The sequence below is a fragment of the Pecten maximus genome, chromosome 5 (assembly GCF_902652985.1).
Source record: "Pecten maximus chromosome 5, xPecMax1.1, whole genome shotgun sequence".
NCBI classification, from domain to species: Eukaryota; Metazoa; Mollusca; class Bivalvia; order Pectinida; family Pectinidae; genus Pecten; species Pecten maximus.
In genome coordinates, this window is record NC_047019.1 from 11,164,318 (window position 1) to 11,178,542 (window position 14,225).

The 14,225-nt window shown below is 39.5% G+C and overlaps 1 long non-coding RNA gene across 1 annotated transcript in view; it reads left to right on the forward strand.

The window, feature by feature from the left end:
* The window catches only part of LOC117327143, a 90,420-nt gene that overhangs the window by 26,060 nt on the left and 50,135 nt on the right, over positions 1-14,225 (forward strand). The window contains exon 2 of the long non-coding RNA XR_004532581.1: positions 9,796-9,965. This is a non-coding gene — a long non-coding RNA (uncharacterized LOC117327143). The remainder of the gene's footprint in view (positions 1-9,795; positions 9,966-14,225) is intronic.

The following is a 14,225-nucleotide window of genomic DNA, read 5'->3' on the forward strand; positions in this document are numbered from 1 at the left end:
CTCTCAGTTGCTGTTGTTGTGTGTTGTCGTCCTCTCAGTTCCTGTCGTTGTGTGTTGTCGTCCTCTCAGTTCCTGTCGTTGTGTGTTGTCGTCCTCTCAATTCCTGTTGTTGTGTGTTGTCGTCCTCTCAGTTCCTGTTGTTGTGTGTTGTCGTCCTCTCAGTTCCTGTCGTTGTGTGTTGTCGTCCTCTCAGTTCCTGTTGGTGTGTGTTGTCGTCCTCTCAGTTCCTGTTGGTGTGTGTTGTCGTCCTCTTAGTTCCTGTTGGTGTGTGTTGTCTTCTTCTCAATACCTGTCGTTGTCTGTTGTCGTCCTCTCAGTTCCTGTCGTTGTGTGTTGTCGTCCTCTCAGTTGCTGTTGTTGTGTGTTGTCGTCCTCTCAGTTCTTGTAGTTGTGTGTTGTCGTCCCCTCAGTTCTTGTCGTTGTGTGTTGTCGTCCCCTCAGTTCTTGTCGTTGTGTGTTGTCGTCCCCTCAGTTCCTGTTGTTATGAGTTGTCGTCCTCTCAGTTGCTGTTGGTATGTGTTGTCGTCCCCTCAGTTCCTGTTGTTGTGTGTTGTCGTCCTCTCAGTTAATGTTGTTGTGTGATGTCGTCCTCTCAGTTCATGTCGTTGTGTGTTGTCGTCCTCTCAGTTCCTGTCGTTGTATGTTGTCGTCCCCTCAGTTCATGTCGTTGTGTGTTGTCGTCCTCTTAGTTCCTGTCGTTGTGTGTTGTCGTCCCATCAGTTCATGTCGTTGTGTGTTGTCGTCCTCTCAGTTAATGTTGTTGTCATCCCTTAAGTTCCTGTCGTTGTGTGTTGTCGTCCCCTCAGTTGCTGCTGTTGTGTGTTGTCGTCCTCTCAGTTCCTGTCGTTGTGTGTTGTCGTCCTCTCAGTTCATGCTGTTGTTGTGTAATGTCGTCCCCTCAGTTCCTGTCGTTGTGTGTTGTCGTCCTCTCAGTTCCTGTTGTTGTGTGTTGTCGTCCTCTCAGTTCATGTCGCTTGTGTGTTGTCGTCATCTCAGTTCCTGTCGTTGTGTGATGTCGTCCTCTCAGTTGCTGTTTTTGTGTGTTGTCGTTCTCTCAGTTCATGTCGCTGTGTGTTGTCGTCATCTCAGTTCATGTCGTTGTGTGTTGTCGTCCTCTCAATTCCTGTCGTTGTGTGTTGTCGTCCTCTCAGTTGCTGTTGTTGTGTGTTGTCGTCCTCTCAGTTGCTGTTGTTGTGTGTTTTGTCGTCCTCTCAGTTGCTGTTGTTGTGTGTTGTCGTCCTCTCAGTTCATGTCGTTGTGTGTTGTCGTCCCTCTCAGTTCCTGTCGTTGTGTGTCGTCGTCCTCTCAGTTCCTGTCGTTGTGTGTTGTCGTCCCCTCAGTTCCTGTCGTTGTGTGTTGTCGTCCCCTCAGTTCCTGTCGTTGTGTGTCGTCGTCCTCTCAGTTCCTGTCGTTGTGTGTTGTCGTCCCCTCAGTTCCTGTTGTTGTGTGTTGTCGTCCCCTCAGTTCCTGTCGTTGTGTGTCGTCGTCCTCTCAGTTCCTGTCGTTGTGTGTTGTCGTCCTCTCAGTTGCTGTTGTTGTGTGTTGTCGTCCTCTCAGTTCCTGTTGTTGTGTGTTGTCGTTCTCTCAGTTCCTGTTGTTGTGTGTTGTCGTCCCCTCAGTTCCTGTCGTTGTGTAATGTCGTCCTCTCAGTTCCTGTCGTTGTGTGTTGTCGTCCCCTCAGTTGCTGTTGAGGTGTGTTGTCGTTCTCTCAGTTAATGATGTTGTGTGTTGTCGTCCTCTCAATTCCTGTTGTTGTGTGTTGTTGTCCTCTCATTTCCTGTTGTTGTGTGTTGTCGTCCTCTCAGTTGCTGTTGTTGTGTAATGTCGTCCTCTCAGTTGCTGTTTTTGTGTGTTGTCGTCCCCTCAGTTGCTGCTGTGGTGTGTTGTCGTTCTCTCAGTTGCTGTTGTTTTGTGTTGTCGTCCTCTCAGTTCTTGTCGTTGTGTGTTGTCGTCCTCTCAGTTCCTGTCGTTGTGTGTTGTCGTCCTCTCAGTTCCTGTTGGTGTATGTTGTCGTCCTCCTAGTTCCTGTTGGTGTGTGTCGTCGTCCTCTCAATTCCTGTTGGTGTGTGTTGTCGTCCTCTCAGTTCCCGTCGTTGTGTGTTGTCGTCCTCTCAGTTCCTGTCGTTGTGTGTTGTCGTCCTCTCAGTTAATGTTGTTGTGTGTTGTCATCCCTTAAGTTCCTGTCGTTGTGTGTTGTCGTCCTCTCAGTTCATGTCGTTGTATGATGTCGTCCCCTCAGTTCCTGTTGTTGCGTGTTGTCGTCCTCTCAGTTCCTGTTGTTGTATGATGTCGTCCTCTCAATTCCTGTCGTTGTGTGTTGTAGTCCTCTCAATTCCTGTTGGTGTGTGTTGTCGTCCTCTCAGTTGCTGTTGTTGTGTAATGTCGTCCTCTCAGTTGCTGTTTTTGTGTGTTGTCGTCCTCTCAGTTGCTGTTGTTGTGTAATGTCGTCCTCTCAGTTGCTGTTTTTGTGTGATGTCGTCCTCTCAATTCCTGTCGTTGTGTGTTGTAGTCCTCTCAATTCCTGTCGTTGTGTGTTGTAGTCCTCTCAATTCCTGTTGGTGTGTGTTGTCGTCCTCTCAATTCATGCTGGTGTGTGTTGTCGTCCTCTCAGTTCCTGTCGTTGTGTGTTGTCGTCCTCTCAGTTCCTGTCGTTGTGTGTTGTCGTCCTCTCAGTTCATGATGTTGTGTGTTGTCGTCCTCTCATTTCCTGTCGTTGTGTGTTGTAGTCCTCTCAATTCCTGTTGGTGTGTGTTGTCGTCCTCTCAATTCCTGTTGGTGTGTGTTGTCGTCCTCTCAGTTCCTGTCGTTGTGTGTTGTCGTCCCTCTCAGTTCCTGTCGTTGTGTGTTGTCGTCCTCTCAGTTCCTGTCGTTGTGTGTTGTCGTCCCCTCAATTCCTGTCGGTGTGTGTTGTCGTCCTCTCAGGTCCTGTTGGTGTATGTTGTCGTCCTCCTAGTTCCTGTCGGTGTGTGTTGTCGTCCTCTCAATTCCTGTCGGTGTGTGTTGTCTTCTTCTCAATACCTGTTGGTGTATGTTGTCGTCCTCCTAGTTCCTGTCGTTGTGTGTTGTCGTCCTCTCAATTCCTGTCGGTGTGTGTTGTCTTCTTCTCAATACCTGTTGGTGTGTGTTGTCGTCCTCTCAGTTCCTTTCGTTGTGTGTTGTCGTCCTCTCAGTTCCTGTTGTTGTATGATGTCGTCCTCTCAATTCCTGCCGTTGTGTGTTGTTGTCCTCTCAATTCCTGTTGTTGTGTGTTGTCGTCCTCTCAATTCCTGTCGTTGTGTGTTGTCGTCCTCTCAGTTCTTGTCGTTGTGTGTTGTCGTCCTCTCAGTTCTTGTCGTTGTGTGTTGTCGTCCTCTCAGTTCCTGTCGTTGTGTGTTGTCGTCCTCTCAGTTCCTGTCGTTGTGTGTTGTCGTCCTCTCAATTCCTGTTGGTGTGTGTTGTCGTCCTCTCAATGCATGTTGGTGTGTGTTGTCGTCCTCTCAGTTCCTGTCGTTGTGTGTTGTCGTCCTCTCAATTCCTGTTGGTGTGTGTTGTCGTCCTCTTAATTCCTGTTGGTGTCTTTCCTTTTGCGTTGTTGTTTGTTCAGTCCTAGAGTTGTCTTTCCCGATGTGTTGTCGTCTACTCAGTTGCTGTTGTATATACTTTTGCGTTGTCGTCTAATCGGTCATAGATTTGTTTTCCTTTTGTTCTGTCGTCTGCTTAATCTTTATTGTTGTTTTCTTTCCTTTCATGTTGTCCTCTCAGTTTCTGTTGATGTCTTTCCTTTCGTGTTGTCATCCTTTCAGCTCCAGTTGTCTGTCCTTTTGTGTTGCCGTCCGCCCAGTTTCTGCTGTTGTCTTTCCATTCGTGTTGTCATCCTTTCAGCTCCAGTTGTCTGTCCTTTTGTGTTGCCGTCCGCCCAGTTTCTGCTGTTGTCTTTCCATTCGTGTTGTCATCATTTCAGCTCCAGTTGCCTGTCCTTTTGTGATACCGTCTGCCCAGTTACTGTTGTTGTCTTTCCTTTTATGTTGCCGTCTGCCCAGTTACTGTTGTTAATTTTGGTTTTGTCTCGATCCTCCTTCTCCTTGGTTTGATTTTCATTTTCAATTCTGTATGTCAAGGTCGGGTTACACAAAACAACGGTCCAGTCCGAAGTTTGACTTAACGATCTCTCGCTCTTTAAGCGAACGCGCTGTCGCTAATTTGTGAATGAAGTTTTACACCAGCAGAACCTGGTAAAACGAAATTTACCTTAATCTTAATTATGTCACCCATTTTTTAAACAAATGATCTTCCTTGTTTGTGAATTAAATATAATAATACTTATTGGCGGCTTTAAAGATAAGACACAATCATCGCATATAAAAGTTTATGCGAAAAGATCAGATAGACAAATAAACCAAGCAAAGAGCGGTGATCTTTACTGAGATAGTCTGTTAGGAAAAATATCTCGGTTAAAAAATAAAACTTTTCAAGGTAACTGAACATTAGAATGACATGGAAATATGTTTATAAATCATAACACGAAGGTGAATACCGTGTCATACGATGCATATTTTCCGCGCATTTGGGCGGCCAGACAACAAATTATCAACAAATTAATTTTTCCATGATAGCATAATCTTGACCACACTATATGCATAAATGTCGAGTTCACAAGTTATGATAAGGCTAGTTGTTTAACTTAGTAAATCGTCAGTAGGACGACAGGCTCGGCACGATTCGTAGATAGATGACAGGCTTGTCTACATGTGTTGATGTTTAATGTTCTTATAATCCGTCAAATAATTGTGTAATAGATCATCGCGTTTGACCCAAGAATCGTAAAATAGCACCTAGAGCATCACATCGTAAGACGAATTCATCAGGAACTAGTGGTGAGTGGTGCAAATGTTATAACTGAAACAAACGGAACACGTGAAATGACACAACCATCAAGAAAGGTTACCCGAGAGGTCTGATAGGTAAAGACTACGTATATAATTATATCGTCATACATCACGTGCATTTACACTTTTCATGACAACACGAAAGGACATACCCCGCCATAGTTAACGAATTTATCGCAGGCCTGAACAATCGTGTGTATTCAAATTTTGGCAGACTGCACTTGTAACGCTTATGGTCTTGAATGGAAGATAACCTGATGCTATGCTCAAGATGATGAATTATAATTAATTTAGATGAATTCTTAATTTCGTTGAACATTTGCCAATTATGTAATTTAAGTTAATGAGTAGACACTCTCTTCCTCATACCTACCGAACATTAATATTTGTCTTTCAGGTAAGTTCAGGGCATGGAAAATTAAGTATGAAGTTAAGCGTAATTGCTTACCCACTGGCCTGTTATATTTTTATCGGCAGACACAATTGCGAAATGGCATACACAGACCTTTTATATAAAGAATCTGCAAAATATTGTTTTCCTTAAAAAAAAAAAAAAAAACAGTTCGTCAAAAGGTAACTTCTTTGAAATATGTTTATTTTTATACGTGTTTTAGCGTTCAACATCGTAAACAATTTGTTTGTCACCTCAAGGCTTGAATAAGGAATAACAAAGAAACACGGCACGAGACTGTTTTCTCGGATCGGAAATCTTTCGTGTATTTCCAGTGTTCTGTAATTTCAATTTACTTTTAATTCTGTCATGACGTCAAACCAAACTTTGGCGGAATTTCCCGTTAGATTTCTGGATTACCGTTTACCTAACAGGGAAGTAAATCGCAACTATAGAAGGCCTTTAAGGGAAACAAACATAATTTATACCTTTAACGTTTGAATTTAGAAATAGATAAATAATATATTTGAATAATTAATATAATCGTAGAATACGAGGACATCTGTGTCGTCCGTCAACCAGTCTGTCATTTCCCGAGAGAGATATATCCTTTCACTTATACTGTCAAGTAGCTCTGTGGGCCTTTTGGGGCATGGCCACTTTCTTAATAGAAAGGATTCATCAAACACTTGTTAAATGTTTTATAGAATTATCTTACATCAACAAAAAACGACATTGAAAAACATCTTATTGAGACATTAATGAAATAAGATATACAAGTTGGAAAGCAACAAAGCTTTAACTAATTGCAATCATTTATTGACAACGATACAGACTTTTCAAAATCAATGGGCTCATCCTCGACTGAATTCTGTACATTCAAAAAAATAGTTTAATTCATTGCTTAACAAATTCATTGATCATGAATATAAATATGAAAACAGAAAATAGTAATGATAGTATTTCTAGAGAATTCGTATCTGAATTAACCTTCAGATGCAGTAATACAAATATGTATATACTATTTGTACACAAGTTATCATAGACATTTCATTTTCTAAACAATTACCTCGGTTGATACTGAGATATGAGCCTCTCTTTATTCCCTAACCACTATAATACATTTGTAATTGCATAATTCGCATGCAATTAATTTCCGTTTCACTTCAAAATATTCCTTCCACGGAGGAGTTACCTCCCTTCAACTACCCAACAGACTGTTGTATCAAAGGTGAATCTCAGTCTTAGCCGGAAACTTGCTCAACACACACAAACATCACACAACCACGACCTCCGGGTCAAATACTTGAATAAGATAAAGGGAGATATTGAAAAAATTGTATTTAAACATGCATACAATAAAATCGTTATGAATTCTATATGATGTAGAAATACGTGTTGTTACAAGACTTTTTAACCAATCGATTACTGACTCATTTACCAAGATTGTCGATTTCAAAGGTAACGATAAGATGATTGATATGTAATTGATTACTGGGGCTTGTGATGTGATGGAGCATTTGTGTGGCTACGTCAGATCTAGATTAATCAAAATATATTTCAAATGTTTGAATTTGCATTTTCAATTTCCATAAAATTTAAATCATTTCAATATTGAGATCTTATAATTTCCCATTCACCAGTATTATAGTTTTGATCGGTACAGAATCAATGTTTTTTTTCTATCGATAATTTTGTAATCATAATGATCAAGTAATATTTTCATTGTGTAGAAAACCATTTTATGTCAGTCTTTTAATAATCCTCTGATACATTATTGTTAGTTTGGTTTGGTTTGTATTGTTTAACGTCCTATCAACAGCTAATGTCATTTCTGGACGGCCTTTGATGGGTGCGAGAAGCCTGCGTGTGGTGAGTGTGTTTTGGGTGGCTGTGGTATGCTTGTGTTTGTCTCCTTGTGAGAGCCTGAAACTAATGCCGACTTTATAGTGCTTCTTTACTGGGGTATACTGCCGCAGACACCCAGCAGGATACCCCACTCGGTCATATTATACTGACAACGGGCGAACCAGCCACCCCGCTCCCAAAATGCTGAGCGCTCTGCAGGAGTAGAAACTACCATTTTTATCAACTCGCGGTCATGGGACAGAACCAAAACCCTCTTCATAGGGGCCAATGCTCAGCAAAAGGCCAAAAGGGAAGTAGTGTCAAGGTAGACACTACGAAGAAGAGATTGGGTTACAAAGAAGAGAAAAGATAAGGTCCCAAATTTAGTCGCCTCTTGCGATTATGAAAATCACGATTTTTGATAACATTATCTGCAAAGTCGAGATTCTGTAAAGATTAAGTAGTCATGGTTTCCTAACAGAATGGGTACAATCTAGGCTGTTAAATACTATGAAGTTTTCAGATATATTACATTATTATACAATTAGTTCTTTGATTCGCCAAAGCTTTCTATACGTCCATGTCCATGGTTTCTACCTAAGCATTCTCACTATACGCTGTTATATGTTGTTGTTGTTGTTGTTGTTTTTGTTGTTAATGCTGTTGTTGTTGTTGTTGTTGTTGTTGTTGTTGTTGTTGTTGTTGTTGTTGTTCTTCTTCTTCTTCTTCTTCTTCTTTGGATAAACAGGTTCTTTTTTTATTTTATTAAATTTTGATGGCATGAAGTAGAAGACGTATCAATACGTTGTATGTATTTTGAAATCAATAATAATCATAATTAACTTATGACAAGATTTCAAAAATAATTAAGTTCAAGTGGTAAAATGTTAACAAACGACATAAATTATGTCTGTAGTAATCCATGTCTTAGTGTTGAAACAAAAAAGAACATTGATCATGTCAAAACAATGCAAAAAAAAAACCGCATTCTTTATAGGTTTTTATTTCTCTGATCAAAGCACACTGGGTATCAATGATTTGTCTTTTGATGAAAAGGATAAAGATACTTGTTTTATTGTGAAATGGTGTAGATCAAGTATTAAGAAAGGGACATTGTCGCATTAATCTTTAAAATAAAACAGAAAAGTGTCACGCGGTGATGAAGATTTGAGAAAAACACATTTGTTATAATGTTTGACTGCATACAAAAACTCATATACGTACACATAAAATGTATATCATGATGTAAAAGTCCAGTCTACAATTATCTCGCTACTCGCCACTAATCCTGTGTTCACGATACTCAGCCACCACCACTAATCCTATTGTTTCCCTGCCCAGGTACCACTAATCATGTTGTCTCGCTGCCCAACCACCACTAATCCTGTTGTCTCGCTGCCCAACCACCACTAATCCTTTCGTCTCATTGGCCAACCACCACTAATCCTTTCGTCTCATTGGCCAACTAACATTAATACTGCCGTTTCGTTGGCCAACCAACACTAATGATGTCTTATAGCTCAACCACCACTAATCATGTCGTCTCATTGGCCAACCACCACTAATCATGTCGTCTCATTGGCCAACCACCATTAATCATGTCGTTTCATTGGCCATCCGACACCAATCCTGTCGTCTCATTGGCCAACCACCACTAATCCTGTCGTCTCATTGGCCAACCACCACTAATCCTGTCGTCTCATTGGCCAACCACCACTAATCCTGTCGTCTCATTGGCCAATTACCACTAATCCTGTCGTCTCATTGGCCAACCACCACTAGTCCTGTCGTCTCATTGGCCAACCACCACTAATCCTGTCGTTTCATTGGCCAACCACCACTAATCCTGTCGTCTCATTGGCCAACCACTACTAATCCTGTCGTCTCGCTGCCCAATCAACAATAACCCTGTCGTCTTATTGCCCAACCACCTCTTATCATGTCGTCTCATTGGCCTTCCACACTAATCCTGTCGTCTCGCTGCACAACAACCACTAATCCTGTCGTTGCATTGCCCAACCACCACTAATTATGTTGTTACATTGCCAAGCCAATGCAAACCTTGTTTATGTATAATTCAGCCATCAGTAATCTTATCCCGTTGCCTAGACACCTGGTTGTTTCACTGTCAAGCCACCACTAATACTATTGTTTCACTGTCAAGCCACCACTAATACTATTGTTTCATTATCCAGCCACCACTAATACTATTGTTTCATTATCCAGCCACCACTAATACTATTGTTTCACTGTCAAGCCACCACAAATACTATTGTTTTATTATCCAGCCACCACTAATACTATTGTTTCATTATCCAGCCACCACTAATACTATTGTTTCATTATCCAGCCACCACTAATACTATTGTTTTATTATCCAGCCACCACTAATACTATTGTTTCATTATCCAGCCACCACTAATACTATTGTTTTATTATCCAGCCACCACTAATACTATTGTTTCATTATCCAGCCACCACTAATACTATTGTTTTATTATCCAGCCACCACTAATACTATTGTTTCACTGTCAAGCCACCACTAATACTATTGTTTTATTATCCAGCCACCACTAATACTATTGTTTCATTATCCAGCCACCACTAATACTATTGTTTCATTATCCAGCCACCACTAATACTATTGTTTCATTATCCAGCCACCACTAATACTATTGTTTTATTATCCAGGCACCATTAATCCGGTTGTCTATATGTCAAGCCATGTCCACCGGAGTTGCTCCGCTGTCAAGCCACATTGCCTAGCCATCTTTAATCCGTTGTCACAAAGTCTGCAAACCCTAAAACAGAAATCCCCACATCTTGATGATCTTGCTGCGAATCCGACTCTACAGAAAAAGGTACTGCGTTTCATTTAAAGAAATTCATATGAACCTTACATGAAGCAAGTTTGGTAGGATTAACTGGGCTCGACTTTATAACTTTATAATTTAGTCTTACTGTGATGTGTTCATGCATCTGTTGCAAGCTACATGTAAGTATGGGCATCAATAGAACGATGATATCAGTTTAGAATAGCCGAAGTAGAGACAATTATGTCACTGTCCGCCTAATTACTCAGACATTTTCTAAAACAAAATTCCATTTGAAAAATTCCCCCGAGAATATGTTAATTTATATATGATTATTGACTACTTTCTTGGCTGCGATACATATGAATTTATTATAACTTGAAACTTCGCAATAAATTTTAGCTGAAATTATTGTATAAGGAAAATTCCAAAATGTCTAATCTGTATGTAAATCGCTAAGTAAGTCAATTAGATCTGTTTAAAGCCCACATATACATCACAGTAAAGTTTAAACTGAGGTTTTTCGGTCATGAATCTTGTGTTTAATTGTTTAATCGAAGTCACATAATTATGAAGTTGCCAGGAATCGTCATCGGAGGATATGCTTATGCTATTATACTTCTTTCGTTATTTATCCAAAACAAATAACCCCATCCCCCGCCCTAAATACATAATATAATAAATTTAATAACGTTTCAGTGTATTATTTTGTAAGGGAAATCTGTTAAGTACAACATCTTTACAACCTGTACTAAGTTTTAGTTTTGCATTTCTTTCTTTCAACACAAAATTTAAAGTTGAATGGTGTTATATATTTTGCTTTTGAACAACAAGGGCAAAAACCAGAGACATATAACATCTTACAACGTAGGTGTTTTTTAAAGTATGTTAATGGTTGGTTAAATCAGTTATAAATCATTAAACTTTTAAAAAGAAATACGTTCTTAATTCATGACGAAATTTTAAAAATTAGTCCTGAACATTTTGGTAACTTAAACAGCAGATCTGGTCAATGGCATTGATACCTTTGATTCCTCTTAACAATAATACTTGAGACAATAGCCGATATCCTTGCACTGTGATGTAATTAAAGGAAAACAGAATGACAAAGTATGTTGTACAAGTTTAAGTTTCATGCGCAGTTTGACGAGAAGATGAACCTTACCTAATAAATCATTGTCATTGAATTTCTTTGATGTCGCCTTTCGAATTACAGGCGAAAATATAACTGCCAGCTTTCAATATATCATAACCCTAGGAAGGATCGCAGCTGCATTGTGTCAGAAGAAAAATATAAAACCATCACTTATATTTGCAGATGATTATATAACATTGTCTCATGAAAACTAGTGAAGTTATCAAGCATGCTCTTCACCATATCACTTTATAGGCCAATAAATCATGAATGTGTCCCATAAATCAGAGAATTCACTACACACCAGGTATACAGCTGAATTTAACAAATGTCGCATTACAGCTGGGGTTTCTAACGCTCATCGTGACGGACCGCAAACCTCTCATTTGCGCATGCCCAGGGCCATTTAACTGTCCCGTATCCGTCATATTTTGGTTTCTTTTGGGCGAGAAAAAACAAAAGCACCTTTTTAGTTTGAGGTAAGGATCTCTCTCTTTCTCTCTCTTCCTATACGTGTTTTTATTCATTTACCTGGCTGTCAAATTAATCAACGCTTCGCTTCGCTTGTGAATCCCCATCACGGCTGAGTGACTTGCGCAATCTCCCACTTTTTCTCCCCCGCTGTTGACATCCATCTGATGAACCACCAAGAGGAGAGAGTAAAATTGAACTTAATGTATACTTCCGCCTCTGAAATCATTGAGGTCATTTTAAATATTGAAAATCATATAAATATGCTCTTGATTTTTAGAAATATTTAATAATCATTCGGTCGAATGAACCTGAAAGTTCTACAATATTACATTTTAATAACCCTTGTAACGTTATACAGTCCAAACAAATAAAAGGTTTATTAATCATAAGACTTGCGTAATTTTTGGCTTATCATATTCATCATACATACTTGGCTTATGAGTTTTGTAGGGATTGTCTCCTTTCTTGAAAGACTTTTTTTTTATAATTCTAATCTTATCTTGAACGAATTTGGGCTTAATCATCTTTTTACTAAAAAGGAATTCATGAATTTCTCGCCACGGGAGATAACTTGAATAAAAATCGCAGGTAGGATGCACCTTTAAGTGGTAAGGCAAATGGTATCGATCGATCGATTAAGATAACGGATGTTTCATTATCATTTATATTTAATGTCTCCATGAAATTAAAATATTATCGTGTTTGTAATGAATATTTATGACCCTGTCTTCGAAAAACACATAACAAGTGTCGGATTCGACAGATTGTTGATGGCATATAAACATATTGTTCTCAGGTGATACCCGATATGGAAGTTAGACGTATATATTGATATACAAATATCAGCGTTAACAATGCTATTCAAATTGCATAAAACTAAATCGATATTTTCAAATTTGAGTACGGGTTTGAGTGAGTGTTTAAAAGTCAATTGTCCTTTTAGGGCAATAAACTGCTTGCTATTGCTGCCAAGGAAATGCGAAAAAAACTCAATATTACTCATAATATGTAATGCTTTTTCTCTTTTTCTCCTCTTTGAACATATTTTCGTCTTTTCAGCGAATATGATATCAGTATCGAGATCAGATAAACATTAAAAAGGCATAAATTTACTATAGAGAAATTTTTATTTCTTTCTTTTATCTATTTATTTATTTATTTACTTATTCATTTATTTATTGTTGGGACGATTGTCGAAGTACGGGGGGGTGGGGGGGGGGGGGGGGGGGGGGGGGGGTAAGGTTGAGCAGATGACCACATGGTCTAAACTTCTCGTCGTAGGAAAGGCGAGTACAAGGAAACAACATTGAAATTAGTTTCGTTGCCGTTTATTTTTTGTAAATTAAACTGGGCTCCTGCAGATTGAAATCGACATGATCAGGGCGATGTTTCGTATAACGATATGATTATATGCCTCTTGACGACACATAATATATTTTTTTATGAAACGAGTATAGATATACATTAACGACGCTATTTGTTCTTGAATAGATAGGAGCGGACAGGGTATCTTACTGTATGAGATGGGAGTAAACACGTACTTGCTACTGTATCGAAGGCAGATTGTCCTTTCTAAAAACGACTGGTGACTTTCACACTTGGCCGGAAGCACATGTGGTTTATGTGGTCGAATGCATACACTTCCGGTTTTTTTCTACCTATGTCTTTGTGAAGGCTCGCAAAATCGGACCTATTTCAGGCACATAGTTCAGGTCATGTACATTTCATTTCTGATGATATTTGACTCAGATTTCTGAGAGTTGATACAGCGGTTTACTGTAATCTTAAGGTATCAAACAAGGATAAAAAATTCTTTATAAATTATTTATAACGACGTAACACTAACGGTGTATGAAATACCGGAAAACACACGGAAGACTCACTATCTTAGACAGACAGTAATCCTCCACTAAGGTGCATAGGTCGCCGTGGCTGTTTTTTGGTAGTTTATAATAATTCGTCTTTGCGGTGATCATTTTTCCTTTATCGGCCTGTTTAGATTTACAACGCCCACACATACCTACATTACAAAAGTTTGGCATGCCGAAGATGGAACGTATATCAGAATGCACTAGGACGTATTGGGTCATACCATTTAGATCAGAAGAATTGAAAGTCATTCGAATTGAAATCATGAATCGTCATAATATACTACAATTTATGTTTATATCATGAGAAGTTATGCTTACTTTTGAAGTAAAAAAAACACACAACAAAGAAAATCGACATAATAGCTTAACTATATAATTCAAGCTCAAATTTCGATTTAACGAGTGTAAAATATAAACAAGAAATATAGTTTTGCATGGAGTCTTATGAACAAGTACAAGGAGAATAAGACCAGGTATTCCGGAACAGAAAGCGTGTTCTGCTTCATCGACGACACCCTCCATACAAATCTAGGTCACGGCGACACCCGCCATACAAGTCAAGGTCACGACGACACCCGTCATACAAATCTAGGTCACGACGGCACCCGTCATACAAATATAGGTCACGGCGACACCCACTTTTCAAAGCCAGGTCATGAAGACACCAGCCATACAAATCTAGGTCACGGCAGCACCCGTCATACAAAAATAGGTCACAGCGACATCCGCTATACAAAGTTAGGTCACGACGACACCCCTTATACAAATCTAGATCAAATTCGGGTTAAGTCACTATCTAATGACAGTTAGTTTGGTGACAACGGAACC